Source organism: Diadema setosum, chromosome 1 (assembly GCF_964275005.1).
Source record: "Diadema setosum chromosome 1, eeDiaSeto1, whole genome shotgun sequence".
Lineage (NCBI taxonomy): Eukaryota > Metazoa > Echinodermata > Echinoidea > Diadematoida > Diadematidae > Diadema > Diadema setosum.
In genome coordinates, this window is record NC_092685.1 from 42,393,203 (window position 1) to 42,410,212 (window position 17,010).

Here is a 17,010-nt window from a genome sequence, read left to right on the forward strand (position 1 = left end):
TAAAAGTATAGTAAAATAGAAAGTATCTTTCTGCAATTTCATGTGAACTACATGTATGTGCATGAGCGTTTTTGTGACACGTGTTTGTGTGATTGAATGTGTGTGTGTGTGTGTGCGTGTGTATGTGTGCTTGTGTTGCATCTGTCCTATGTAAATATGTTACTATTATACTTGTTGTTAATATGCTTAAACTTTAGTATGTTTTGTTTTAAATGTTTATCCGGGACCCCTTTTTTACAAGCTCTGCTTCTTTTGGGGTCCCAAACCATTCATTATTCTTCATGCTGTATCCTTTTGTAAAATGTCAAATGTTTAATGAATTGGTTTAATAAAACTTGAAACTTGAAACTTGAATTTCATGATTTGACCTTGACCTTTGACCTTTAACCGAATTCAACCAAAATCTAATCAAGTAATTGCCCCATCATACTTCATACTTGGACCATGTTTGGTAAAATTCCAGTAAATATTACTCAAGTTATTGTGTAAACGAAAGCGGACAGACGGACGGACGGACAACCCGAAAACATAATGCCTCCGGCACCACTTCATGGCGGAGGCATAAAAAAGTAGCATGAACTATTGCTGCTGAACTGTTGCTCATGAACAAGGAGTGCACAAACAGCAGTACGTTCTTGCAGCCCTTTGCTAATCTCTCTGCTGCCCTCTCTTGTCCAAATACATGACAACTGACTACCAGTATCAACGGTGATATGTCACTTGGTCTACTCCCACTTTGCCTAATAGCCATTTAGTCTCAACCCACATGGTCTAGTCCTGTTTCATCTACAACAAGTTCATCTATAAATTAATGACCATTTAGTCCAATTGCCACTTAGCCTCATTACCAGTTGGTCTACTCCAGATGGGCTATGCCCATTTCATCTAATACCCACAGCTTACTAGACAAAATGAAAAAAAAAAATTCAAGGAGTCAAAATTGCAATTAGACCATCTGGTCATTAAACAAAATGAAAATTAGCCAAACTGGGCATTAGACGAAGTGAGGATTAGACCAAATGGGCATTAATAGACGAAATTGATAGTAGACCAAATAAGTTTAGCCATAGTGGTATTAGACGAACTGGGAAGTAGACCATCTGATATCAGACCAAGTGGATATAAACTGTACCAACTACAACTGTGCTGAAGGCTTCACCTAAGCAGTAAAACAATCAAGCCAAGGCAGAATGTTCATTATATCACAAATCGTAAATTAACATGATATTCCAATTAACTAAGACTGAACTCCCCCCCCCCCCCTCATTTCTCCCATTTTTCATTTGTTTGAATGCACTTCTCTGTTTGCATCATTTTCATATACTGGTTAATCATATCAGATCATATACAAATTTAGAATCATGATTCATGCATGATCAGTATCAAAATTTTCTTTATAAAAGTCTGACATCTACAGACTTGTCCTATGCCAGTGGATTGTATTAAAATAAAAGGAATAGGAAAGTGCATATAGCGAGGCCTTGCAGTAAATTCTATTATCACTCTCAATCTAATCTGAGATTATGAAAGAAAAGAACAGCTATTTGAAAATGACTAATGATGTAGATTGCTTTGCTATTTTCCACACAAAGGCACCTGATCCTTGCTGTTTTATCTGGATTTGATGCACAGCAGCTTGTGATAGAAAGGCAATAGCCTCAATCAATTTAGAATGATTGGTTCTCACACAGGTTCATGTAATAAAGAACTGCAAAATTCATCACGCACTGAATTCATTGAAACGTACTCACTGCTCTAATGAGATCGAATCCATCAAACTTCCATTCTCATTTCAAAGAGGCTATATGATTGTGCTTCCTAAAATTGCACCCTTCATTGCATTATTCCCATTTTTCTTCCTAAAAGAATGATATCTAATAAGCATATACACAGAAACACCTGTAACAGTCAACTCATGCATAACTGATGAATTCATTCATGGCCAGTCAGACTTGAAAATCACTTGATTCAAGATATAGCATCTTTCTGGTTATCCTAAATTTGATGCATTCTCAGTCAATATAGTATACGAATAATTTATGAGTTGTGAATGCATTGGGCACGAATATCGCACGAAGCGCGAGATAAGCCATTGGTCTATTCAACAAGGCACGTAGCGCCGCATTGAATAGACCAGTGACGAATCTCACGAGTGCCATATTACGCCTGTAATAGATAAAAACAAATATACTTGAACTTGACGATTAATCCTAAATGTTTATCAATACATTCTGACCATACATGAATACTTATCCCCTTTCTAAGAACTGGAAAAATCTATATAAAAATTGAGAACAATGCAATGGAGGTGACTACAAGCATAAAGAGTTAATGGTAACAATAAAGACAAAAACATCAAGCTATCATGATAATCACACATGAAATGAAGCTTTGTGTGATATCGATGAAATCTAATGCACGAGGCTAGGATATATTTCCACAAATTGAAGCTGTCTTCTATATTTTGTGTTTGAAAATCAAGTGCAATCACCCCTAGCACTCAGGGGGGCATTTCATGAAGCATTTTGCCAGACAACTTAGTCACACAAATTTGCTGTCAGCCAATCAGACGCAAGGATTTCAGTAGCATTTAACAGTTTGTCAGACGACATATCTGACAAAACGCTGCATGAAATGCCCCCCAGATGGGTAAATACCCTTGTAATTATGGCATTAAAAAAAAATAAATAATAAAAAAAAAATACTCTGAAAATCGGAACAATCTAAAGCTTCGCTGACCCAATAACACTTGATTACAGCATGCTTCACTGCACGGCTGCACACATGCCATTAATCAAGAGGGCTCCCTCACGCAGCTGAAAACAAGCAGGTTGCTGCAGTGAATGTGATCACAGCATTGTCTCGTTAGTTCTTAAGGCTGTCATGAATTAAAAAGATAAAGGAAGAAATGAGCATTGCCATATCCCAACAGAACAACATCATCAAAAGCCAAGTGAGAATGTAACAACAAGAATACCAAAAAATAACTGGAAGTTACACATATAGAGAAATTATCAAACGTTAATGTCATGATCTAGTACTTATCAAAAATTTCTCCCAAAAATGATATTGCAGGGAGAATGCATCATGGTGTGCATAGATTTTGGGGAAATTCTGTTAGCGCTTAAGAACAAATATTTGCTAGTCTTATCTATCACTGCACGTCATAAACAGGAGAGATACCATGATTCCACACTTATGGTAGAATGATACCATGATTCCACAATAACATCTAAATCAGGTATACAATCTGTCCAGAATACAAATATGTGAATTGATAGAATCACATTTTAAAAGGATGATAATCCAGGCATGAACCTCTACAGACAAAAAAAAAAAAAAAAAATCCATTCTAGACTTTTCAACAACAACAAAAATAAAATCTTTTTGTAATCATTATGGTTGTATGTCTCTACTCCATATAGATATGCCCAGGAAACATATGAAGAGTTTTATCTCAAAATGAGCTAAATCCATTCTTATTAAGTTGAGATATTTGTGATAAAAGCTGCTAAAAAAAAGACAATACTACGAAAATACAGCATATTTTTGATCATAACTTCTAAAGATATTCCTTGTTACGTCACAAGTTAGGTATTACTGGAAAGGTTTAATTTTGCTCTATCTGATGATGGACTTACATTGAAATGTTTATAAAATGCCACTTAGCTCATTTTGCAATAAAACTCTTTCATATTGCCAAAAAAAAAAAAAAAATCATATCTATCCGCATACAATGAATGAGAGCGGAGGGCCTTTGTCTGACACAGCCAGGCTTCCAGAGCGTCACTCTATGCAATGCATTCATACACTGGTGTCGCACAGAGTCAAGGGCTTAAGGCTAAATATAGAATATTTGAGCAGCTGCAAACTGGCTTCTGGCATCCCTTGACTGTGTTTCTGGTGGTTTGATCAAACATCATTGATCAGCACACTCAATATTTATTACAAGAGAGGTGGCTTACATCAAAATGGTTTATATAATTATGTACATGCCACTTCTTGAGCCAATATGGCTCTGAATGGAAATCAAACTCTTTTCATCTAATAATCTCTAATTATTGTACATACATAATTTACATGTGGAATAATATAATAAGAATAATATGCATCTAGCATAAAGTCAAATATGTTTATGATAATAACTGACAAACATATATCTATAACACTCCACTGTAAATTGTACGTACTAATAAAGTAGTATATTTTGAACTAAGATCATTCTGAAGTGTATGTAGTATATGACTCTTCTCTTTTTTCTTTTTTTTTTTTGCCTTATTGTTATCAGATCCATAATTTGCATTATTTGGCTAGATGTCAAATGATTAAGGAAAGTTCTGAAACAACTGCCAAAGAATGCAACTTTTTAATTTCAGAAAATAATGGAACATGATGTATATGATTTTACATTAAAAAAACAACAACAAATATAAGATATGTTGTTATAGGTCTAAGAGAATTTCAAGGTAGCCTGGATGCAAAGCTGAATGAGGTTTGCCTCACAGCATTCTACACCTGTTTCCATGGAGACAACAAGCTACTCTAGTAATGTCAATAGACATAGGAGGGAAGTGTGTACAAACTACAATTTGTACCTTGTTAGCTCACTCAGAGAGCTGGTCTATTTACCACAATGGTTTTACCTGGTCATAAGATAAGAGCCCTACTTCCACAGGAGTGATATAATGACACATTTTATGATCCCAACTTCCAACTAGATACATGTATCTTGGAAACTTGGTGACAACAAAGTCAAGAAGCTGTTACTGGCTGTATACCAGAGGCTGCTGTAAACAACACTGTCAGGGAATCTCTCTCATTCAAATCTCTTACAGTCATGATCTTTCCTACTGTAATCTTTTTGATTGATGCTCAAAAACTAGTGTCATGTTTCCTAACCATGCAAAATGATGATGGGGGGGGGGGGGGGAGGGTTGCTGGAGATCCAGAAAGGAAATGACTACTCATACATATTCATGTCCTAATCTTAATAAAAATAAACAAAAAACCTTACTGGTATCTACTACACTCTGACATCGCCATGATAAATTGGCATAGTGTAATGATTCTCGCTATGAATTCATACTGCACTGCTTTTCACACATTACAATTTGTCACCATCTGACACATTTGGGCATCAGCCTTTTTATCTCTATATATTCTATATATTTATATGATTTGCTATCAAGCTTTGACAGTACTTGAATGGAAAAATAACCACAATCTGACATTTTTTTTTTTCATTGTCTGATACAGTTGGCAACTGAAAATCATCAAAGCTCAGACACTAGTCTACAGTCACACAGCCAGCAAAAATCCTGTTGATGTGGGTGACTCCGATGACATTTTACAGTCAGTAACCAGTAATTATACACAGAATCGATGGATGACCACAATTTTTTAATGATAATAAGATGAAAAAACACAATGTGAATCCTCCAAGTAAACTATTACAATTATGTAAAAGTTTTTGATACTTGAATTGCTGGTGTTCTAAATGTTCTGGAAATTGTTGTAAAAAGGAAGAAAAAGTTCATAAATTCACTTTTATATTTCTACTCAGTGACATATCTGTATCCAGTTGAGTGTACTTTTCAATTTCTGAAATTCACCTGCTCAAGCCAGTAAGTACAAGTACAATGTATTGTATGATAATGCGCTTGGCAACATTTATTCATCTATGTATATGTTTGTATTTATACGCATATTTACAGACAAATTTCCAACTCTTTTCTCATTACCACATCTCACTGCATGACAAGTGGGCCTAAAATTGACTTGAATATTCAAGCTCTAAAACTGTGTTTGCTGAAAGGCACACTTATCTGAAAGACAAACTTCCACAACGAGTGTAAGACAGATGAAGTATTTATCATGCAGTTCATTGAGATGGTCTCCAGATCTTGTTGTGTGTGGCAACATTGTTTGCAGAACGGTTTCCCAGCCACTTGCTCCATTCCACCGTTGCATCAATGACAGAAGTTTTGTAGAGGGTCACATACTCTACCGATATCAAGGTGGAGCGAGATGAAGATTGTGATGGGACAATTTTCTTGCTCACAGCAACTATTTCATATTTTCCATGAAAGACGTGTGCAATTTCACATCAGATTAAAGTCAACTTTAACTGATAGTAAAATCAGAAAACTAATGGTTGAATTGCACTAGGATTGGAGTTAGAATAACAAACTTTTTTTTATAATCTTTACAAATTTTTTCACTGTGGACATTTTGACATTTCCTTGGGAATCTAGTACAGATTATGATATGATCCTGCATTTGCAATAAAGTTTACTGTTTTGGCTATAGTGTACTGGAATGACCTAATAAATGCATTATGGGAGTTTACTCTGCACAAGCAGTCAAAAAATCAATTGTTACTCATTTTATTTGCATGTTTGCATGAACCATTTGATATACAGTTGTATTGTATACGCTGTTATTTTCATGTACAGACATTTTCGCGAATGACAAGGCCATACAGTGTAGACATTTTCGCGAGATGTTGTTTTTGCGAACTGACGCCGACGCTTATGTTAATGCACTATTAACAGGGCGCATGGAGACATTTTCGTGTGTTGTTAAATTCGCGATCCAACGTTCTGTGATTTGCGAAAATAACAGCTTCAATGAGTGTTTTTTTTTTTTCTTTCAAATTCATTTGACATATTTCACAGAATGCATGCACTGCAGGTATAGATATGCCATGTGGTAGACACAAACACAAATACATGTACCTTTGAAGTTCAATATACACTGTGAACAAACATTGAATCAACAGCTTCCATGCTGTATAAAGTTTATGCCTACACTAATGAAGGAGAGAGTTCTAATGAGTGCTTCCTATTAAGTACGTGAGATCTTGTCCAAGTTTGTTGTCACGGTAAACAAACATAGTAACCAGGAACCGAGCCAGCTGCAGTGAGGTGCCCAAAGCCATTGAGTTCGCCCCAAAGGAGGTGCAATAAAAAGCACTGCATCCACTGGTGAGGGTACATGTAACAGAGTTTATGAGTCACCCCCACACACTTTTTACAGAGCGACTGCTTAATTTGCTTTGGCAATGATTAAAGACGTAAGATGCTTAATAATCGCAGCATAGAATAAGTTCTACTGATATAAACTCATTTGCTAGGTTCATACATTCTAGTAGAAGACACATTGCATTCATAACTTAAGAAGCCTTGGGTCTAGACTTTACAGTGCTCTGAAACATAAAATCAGCTTTATTATTTCATTAGCTTAAAAAAATAACAGAAGTACAGTTGTACATCATTCTCCTTCACAGTTGAGCTGCATGACATTGTAGTATTGATAGAAACATTGACTGCCCCATCTTTGAATAATCACACTAAATCACCAAAAATAACGATAAAAAATGCACACAGAATCAATATTTAGACATGATAAATGATAAGAAAATGCTTACTTGTTGCAGTGTGAGTATCAACGCTAAATAATGCACATTAATTACTAGACACATGATGGTCTTTTGAAAGAGATTTACAGATTGTACATGCTGAAAGCATGAAGCTACAAAGCTACTTTTTTCATGTGTTGGGATGCAAGGAATTTGAAGGAAATAGACCTACAATGTTTCATTCCCTCTATTTCCTGATTCACCAATGTCACTGCTCACTGGACAAGCTGAGGGAACATGCTTTGATAATGACATGTCTGTATAAACATGTGACCCACTTAAGCCAATGAAGCAATCCCTTTGTTAGCTTCATTTCCAGGCTATGATTTTTATCTATTTATTTTTTCCTGCCAAGTTCACCTCCTTTGGTCTTGAGGCTTCTTGCAACCCTTTATTTCTCTCTCTTTATCAATACTTCAAATTAATAAATACATTAATCACACATTGGAAATACTCCTTTCGAAATGACTCTATCACCTTAATGATATGCATCCTGTGGAAGTAGTACAACCTGAAGACTATTTTCCGGAGCAGGTGTATGGGTACAGAACACAGCTAGCGGCCTGGAAGGAAGACTAACTCTGAAATGTCAATCCGCTACAGACGGCAACTCATAAAGCAGAGCGCATCCCCCACACACATGCTACCTCATAATTTCTCGCTGCTTCTCCTGCATTAATACAGAGAATGCATCAAAACTAGGCAAGGCATCTTCTACACACACACACAAACAAACGCACACACACAACACACAAACATCACTCAAGTTCTCATCCAACATATGGCAAGCACATCGTAATTTATCAACGTTCTTGTAGATCTTGGTTGGGACCTTTCCTCTCTGTAATACCTCCCCCCCCCCCCTTTCTTGTACAGTTAGTGTGTTTAAGTCATTATCACCATAATAAGACTACAACCACAAAGCAGTATGCCTACAATATACAGATTAGTCTGGCTGAGACAGTGTATGACAATGAAAAATTTGCCTGAGATTTTTACTTTAACATTTGTGATGACGACAGCGATAAACATACATGTTGTATTACATTCCATTGCTGTCATATCTCCTTGCAACTGACCAGACATTGATAGTTAAGACACTGGCACAAGAAAGATGATGTATATCTGCCACTGATACACACACTTTTTCATGATAATACTGTCAGTTGATAAAGGAGAGATGATAACCCATTCCCTGCAAATTATGGCATTCTCACACACTTTGTACAGATTCCATCAGATTTCAATAGGCATGGGACAATTCCATATATGCACCATTTGGGCAGTGCGAATCCCTTTTTATTTCTCAACCCCAAAATGAAACTATTGGCAGCACATACTGTATGAATCATGTGTGCAGGTGACTCCCATCATAACAACATCCTTGGGACCAGCAATTTTCTTTTGTTTTATCAAAATTTCATTTTAGCTGAACAAATAAAGTAAATAAAGATATGTTGATAATAATTCTAGGATCTGAAATTTACTTCGTTGTCACAAAATTTTACTATAACTGTATTTGTTGTATAAAGTGCACTGTATTACTACTCACATTAAATACATACTGTATTAGTTGTGTAAAGTGCACTGTATTACTACTCACATTAAATACATACTGTATTACTCTCAACTGAGGAATCACACCTGTGTAATGGTCGAAATGTACAGCATAAGACTTGCAGTCTTTGATACATTCAATTTTTTCACTTGTCACCGATATATCTGAAGACACTAAAATCATTGAATGAGAAAAAACTGACCTCCTCATAAGGATTCACAGAAGTTTAAGAATTAACAAAGGCTGCTACTCGGAGATATTTTGAGACATTTTGCATGAACTTTTCTAAGGTCATTCTACTAAAGTACAGCATACAAAATATTTTCTTTTAAATTTTCCACAATTAAAAAAAAAAATTATTTCCAATTCAAGATGATTTGCATTTTGGTAGACCAATATAGTGTACAATAAGTATCATACAAGAAGTAGCATCAAGTACCATGACCAAGACAGCATACTTGTGATCTGAAAGTGTATGTCCCAGTTTCTGGCGACTTACAGTAACATTCAACCAGAAAACATAACTTTTTTTAATCATTCATCTGTATTTTTTAAGCAGTCTTTAGTATACCACTGTTTCATTTAAAAACAGTTTTCTCCCACATAGTAAGAATTATTCTCGTGACACAAATCACTTTAGAATACAGAGATATAGAATTACTTTGCTTTGTCCTGATGGCTGTCTGGTATTTCCCTTTAATTCTATGGAAGGGGATTTCTCAGCAGGCCTGGCCAAGTCCATGGCAGCTAAAACCATAACATGCCACAGAAATCTCTATGAGATAACAGTCCTTCCTTGGGACTGACATGATGGTATTATTGCTTCAGTGCAAGAAGGCCCTTAGTGTACAATGTACCATGTATAGTATGTATCATCGGAGGTAATGCCCTTTTGCTCCTCTATCTCACAGTCAGTATTTAACAATGTAAAGTCTACCTGTCCATTTTCTACAGGTCCTACAGCGGGAAAATGATTACAGTGATAGATCATGTCAGATCAAGTGCATGTTTCGCTTTTAGATTCTGAGAACCCATATGTCCCTTTTCCAAAAATATCTGCTCCAGACAATATGAAGTATGGTGAGATCTCCAGTGACGACTATTAGACACTGTGTGCACTGTAATGCATTCAGGATAACCACTGATGGATGACAGTGTCAATTCCAAGGAGGAAATTCATCCTGTTTGTGAAAATTACACACACTGTCACAAATGTACACACAAGTAGTTATGTACATGTATCAAGGCTGTATGCATGGTTGTTTAATGTGTATGTACACAGGGTGACCAGATTAATGGAGAACATTCTATATGATATAGATATAGTACATACAGGCTGACCAGATCAGTGGAGAATTTTCTATGTGGTATACAATGTAGCTACAGTACATGTATGCATGTGACAGGAAATACATTATAGCTCACTCAATCTAGAATGATTTAACCCATTCCAGAAAATTCTAGGAAGTGCTGGCTGAGTGAGGCGCTGCCCTTGTAACCCAATGTGATTGGTAGTTAATTTTGGCAATGATGTTATGCACATATTAGGCAGTGAGTCATCCAGGATTCCTGGAATTTGGACTTGCTAGTATGTTCAGGTATGTGGCCCCAGGTTGGAGAAAATTACAGAATGTACTAGAAAGGGGTGAATGGATAGTATATAAGCTGGAGAAATTCTGCAGTAGGCAGAGTACCCAACACCTCTGCTCTGAGAGTTACGTCACTTCTGGCTCTGAAGCGACTTGTTATAGTCAGTCCTGTGTTACCTGCTGACCTGCTATACAAACTGTGTTTGTGGAGATAAGGCCTGGGAGACATTTTGCCTGCAGAGAATTAATTTGCCTACATTGGAGAGAGACTCCATATTTTAGGGTCAACAGACATTATTACGGCAAAGCTGTGACGGGCTGGATTCCTTGCTGGACATTATAAAGTGAATCATCATTCAACGCATCAACTGGACGTGGTCGTCATAACATTTGGATTCTGCCCGTTTCCTGTGGATTCCGCACGTTTCGCTGTGGACGTACATATCGTGGAATTTACCCCGGATCTATAACGTGGATTATTGCAACCCGTGCCTCTGGATTTACGTCGGAGGAATCATTCATCGGTGCATCAAGGACCATTCATCTGTGCATCGAACATCGTAGTTAGACATCACCAAGGGACTATATAACATCGTGATTACGATTTGGGCTGTAATGCGTGTAAGTGATTTTATTACTGATTTATAATTGTTTCTCTTGATCATTATTGTACTGATGTGAAAACCGATTACGAGTCTGTACCCACAATATCACTGTTAATAAACCGCCTGAACATTAGTTGATTGTTTCTTTTGTGCGATCATTCTCAGAGTGATTTTTGGTCGTAACAACACACACAAAGAATATGGCAGATATCACTCATATTTGAAAGACAAAGATCCTCTTACATTTTCATAGTTCATACATTTTTTCATTTTTCTTTGTCTTTTATCCATATATTCACTAGATTAAAGTGGCATATCTTTCACAACGTAAAATGCACCAAAAATAGTATAGGTCATTGCATAATTTATAGTAGAGTACAATCAAATTAAATAACAAAAATTTCTTTGAGATACATATGTAGGAAATAAAGGTATCAAAAAAAAATTGATGCAATCAAGTTCTATTTCCCAAAACAGCAATATCAATAACAATGGTAACCAAATTCTCACAATCCTGCATTCACGTGGCTTCCACAGAAATATTTGGCAAGTGATTTCATTCTCTTTTTAGTGGATCGACAAATAAACAAATTATGTATTTCATATCAAATCGTTCTAGAGTTGTAATGATTATAAAAGCAATGATTCCTTAAATGCAGGGTTTCAATTGTCAGATCAATAGATTAAATCGTTGGCTCAGAATGATAAGGGCATTGACTTGCTACTAATCGAGGCAACTTAACACCCTTCTCATTCTCAGCCGACAAAACGTATCTAATCATAATATTGTACTCTCACATAAAAAGAACAATATTGAGCTAAAATCTTCAACGCAACTTCAAACTCAGCTTTTTCATTAGATGTCTGATTTGAAACAAAATAAAAATTTCACAAAATCATAATTTTCTTGATATCGCTGAGGTTTAGAATAGCGTCAACTCGAATACAGATTGAACTTTCCCTTTAAACAAATTGCAGAGCACAGATTTGCTTTGTAGCCCCTTTATATGCTTTCAGAGCACATGTGTGGCAACCAGACTCCATTGTTGGCTGGCAGGGCAGGTGAAACATTATCTCTTGAGTGCTTGCCAAGATGAGTTGGTTTCCCCTGACTTGCAACTGTTTTGGGTCACTTTACCCGCCTCCTTATTCTCTCTGGTAATGATTACTCATAAGGATTGCTCAACAGTGCAAATGCTCAACAGTACAATTTTGCAAGACTGTGGTCTTAAGAAGACCCTCCCCCCCCAAAAAAAAAAAAAAAAAAATAGAGAGATAGAGAGAAAAGAAATGCCTATCACTTTAGACACCCCTTGCAGTGGCAGGAGTCTTCACACATATAATTAATGTTAACTAGCCATTTCCTTCATACACAGAATTCGCTTGTTTGCACTGATACTGCAGCACACAACCCAAACTTAATTTTGTACCATGAGCCACAGGGTAGTAAAACTTTCTTTCAACACTGTTAACACTTTGATATCACATCTTAGTGGGGAGATTATGAGTAATTTCACTGTTTAGAAATCTAGCACCAGTAATCAATATGTCATTTGCCAATCACAATTTCCCTCCATAATGCTTGTAGGGTATTCTACAACAACTACCTAGATTCCTGAATATTACTGTAAAATGAGGAATGTTCCCACGCATTTTAATTTTGCAAATTTTGCGAGTGCCAACATTCGCGAAATTAAAATGCACACGAAAGTTCTTGCCTACACAATATGCATTGGACGTCAGTGGCAATTCGCGAAAATTTCATGCTGCGAGAAAGGTCGTCAGCTCCAATTCGCGAAATTTTCATGCTGCAAATATATCATGTTTTACAGTATTGCGTTTCCACTTCAGTGCTGCTCATATGAACTTTATTCATTGACAGCAAGAATCATTTAACTTAGAGAGAAAAAAATTGATTGAAATATAACAATGCAGACGGAGAGTTAAAAATAGGAATGTACCAAGCCACATGTTGTACCATTCATAAATTATAATTCTAGTAAACAGGCATAATATTTTAGTCACACACATTATCCCTTTGAACACATGTGCACTAAACCACAGCAGGATGCAGAAATGAGTCAAATTGTCCTAGGTAATATTCAATGAACGTACGCAATTCAATGCATCAGAAATATGCTATTACTGGCAACTATCTGCAATAACCAACACCAAAATTTCACATGAAAATGTCACATAAGATGAAGAACATCGCAGGTTGTCACTCAATACTTTCAGATCCCATGAATATAGACAAAGTAGAGCTCTGCACCGGTCAGTGAAATCTTGATGGCTTTGATTATTCAATTGCCATTCCTCACTGTTGTACAGCAGGTAAGAGATGTGCTTGATATTGGAAACACATTACTGACCATGCCACTGATGGCACCGATATAGAATGCATGGGACAGTGCACACACAGCTTGCAAGCTGCAGGAATCTTAAATGTCATCTTCTGAGATGCAACCAACATCACATTAGGTCATCACCATCTCCCCCCCCCCCCCAACCATCTCACGCACTCCAGTCAAGTTTATGACCCATCACTGTTGGATGAGGGGAAAGCACCCTATGGAGGATGTTATTGCAAACAGCAACCATTTGACAAATACGATAGATCAATGAGCAGTTTGAACAAATATTAGAGAAATCGTAATGGCTGTTTAAATGCAAGTGTGGTATTAAACTACAACGGTGTCCCATGAGAAGTATTAACCCATTGGGGACGGACTGATTTTGCTACAACACGCATTTCCCATTGACACCTGCCCGAGTATACTCGGGACTCGTCCTCAACGGGTTAATGCAGTGATTGTTATGTTGCTTGCCTAAGTCTCATTACATGATTTGAGACAAGAGACAGATTAAACGTCCCAAATGCAACATTTTCCTCTTGGTTCTGCTGTAGATTCATCACAGCCTATCTTCCCAGAAAAAGGAAATCAGACTCTTTAAAAAAAGTTTGAAGTTGGTCATTTTGTTTACATTTATATATGCACTGAACATAATTATATTGCATAATGGGCATGTCAAAATGCTGACATTTTTTCTTCTCTGCCTAGGCATACCAGTATCTGTAATACAGCCTTCCTTCTTTAAAGTTTTTTTTTTCCAAGTTACACTTACACTGTACATTATTTCTCACCATTGCACACTATTTTTGTTTCTTATTTTTTATTTGACAATGTACACATTCTTTGCAACACTAAAACATTATTAACAGAGATAATTCATGAAATAAACATAAATATTATAAAATCATCACTCATCTACATTTTTTTTTTCATTCCATTACATCCATCTCTTGATTGATTACAAATTGGTGCTTAAATGTTAATTCAAAGGCAATTTTCACTCACCTAATTAATGATAGTACTGATTTACACTGGATGTTATATCAGTTTTCACAAATCAAGCAGTTCAAGGTTGCTCCCACACCATACATCCACCTCTCTCTCTCTCCTGCTCTCCCTCTCTCTCTCTCTCTCTCTCTCTCTCTCTTTCTCCCTCCCTCCCTCCATCTTTTCCTTCTGTGATCAACAGCGTGCTACATTGTATCACCATTCTTGCATTTAATTGCTCATATCCTCAAACATTACAGTCCATACCAGCATTTCCTTTACAACACATTTACACATACGACAGGTGGAATGATTATCGTGATGGAGACATACGAACATATGCACTAATTTATGCTAAAGAAAAATATATGAGAAGTTGAGGTCTACCAGTAAGACTTCTTTCCAATGATATCAGATATCTTTGTAAATGGATACCTAACTCATAAAAACATAGACCCCACTGAGCAAATGACTTGAAACAATCAAAAGCTTGCAAGACTTGAAGTTACTATGGCAACAGGTAAACAGAAGACAATCAACAGTCAGCACTTCAGCTCTTGTTGCCGTGGTGGAAATTTTGTAACTTACACAGTACATACCTTAATGAAAAGTGACCCAGAGTATGTTGAAACTGCTCCTGAAGAATACACTAATGTCACACAAGCAGACGATATCATTTTATTCAAGTATTTTGTATTTGATTCGCAGTCCATGACAATTTGATAATAAAGAATTCTTATTTATTTTATAGCAGCCCATTTATGTTAGTGCCAGGTGGCATGATTCTTGCATTTGAATCTTGCAAGTCATCTGTATTTTAGGCATTTTAAGTTCGATCACTGAGTTAATAAATCAATCTCATCTTCTTGTTTCTCTTTGCAGTCACATACACATGGGATTATTTCCTTTATCCTACATCATAGCAGATAAACTAATCCTACAACACACAAAGAAAAGCATTATATTATTTAAGAAGTGTGCCCAGTTCTTGTTGTGATCCAACCAGAATTGATGTGATCAAAAACTTTGACAGATTTTTTCATGCTAATTTGCACCATAGGAAAAATTTTGATAGACTCACTTAAAGGGTGTGTACAGTTCTGGTCGAGGTGATGATTTAGCTTTTAACGTTTTGAGAGATTTTCAGAAACCACTCTATGAGATGTCAAAGAGCATGCAATTCTAAGGGGTATCAAAAGTTTATTTGATGAAAATTGGTTTTGAAATGGCCGAGATATCCAAAAACAAGGTGAAACAAAGAGATCCTAATAAAGTTGTGGCCTGTAGTCTTTTATCCTTATCACTTTTTTGAAAACCAATTTTCTTCAAATAAACGTTGAATCCTTCTTAAAATTACATGCTCTTTCATATTTCATAAGAGGTTTCTCATTATCTCACTCAGGAATGTAAAAAACATGAATCCCCACCTCAACCAGTTCTGTACAGCCCCTTTAAGGCTTTGAAAAGCAGATTTTGTAAGAATATGCACTTCAAAGTTATTAAAAAAAAAGGATGTGTGTCTGCATTCAAAAGGAAGTGTCAATACACAGGGATATAATTATCATCTAAGCAAATTTCCACATTTGCCACCAATACATAATTTCAATTAAACCATTGAGGATGAGTCCCCAGTATACTCGGGCAGGTGTCTATGGGAAATGCATGCTGTAGCAAAATCAAACCATCCTCAAAGCTTAAAGGGACTGTACAGTTCTGGTTGAGGTGGGGACCCATGTTCTGAACATTCCTAAGTGAGATAATGAGAAACCTCTTATGAAATATGAAAGAGCATGTAATTCTCAGAAGGACTCAACGTCTATTTGATGATAATTGGTTTTCAAATGGCTGAGATATCCAAAAAAGTGATGATAATAATAAAAGGCGACAGGCCACGCCTTTATTAGGATCTCTTTGTTTCACCTTGTTTTTGGATATCTCAGCCATTTCAAAACCGATTTTCATCAAATAAACTTTTGATGCCTCTTGGAATTGCATGCTCTTTGACGTCTCATAGAGTGGTTTCTGAATATTTTGCAAAACATTAAAAGCTAAATCTCCACCTCAATCAGAACTGTACACACCCTTTAAATACGAATACAACTCCTAGAAGCATACAAATCGCATAGCAGTAGATATCTTCTGTGAATCTCCCCCACTTACCATTCTTCCTTCTATCTCTCTTCCTCCCTCTCTCTTTCCCATACTCTCCCTATCCCCCCCCCCCCCCCCCCTCCCACTCTATCTTTCTGTCTATTTGTTTACATATCCTGTCTGGATGTCTGTCTGTCCAGGTATCTTTCTATACGTCTATGCGTTAGTATGTTTACTTGTCCATGAAATGTGTATATTTATGACAGTCTGAAGGTGACCATCCATGTCTTGCTATATCAATCAGATATTCTTCCTTCTTTTCCTTTCTCCATGGGTCAGAAAAGATCTTCCTTCGTAACCAACTCACAGTCTGAACACTTAGAGAGACACCTCTCCAGTTCTGCTC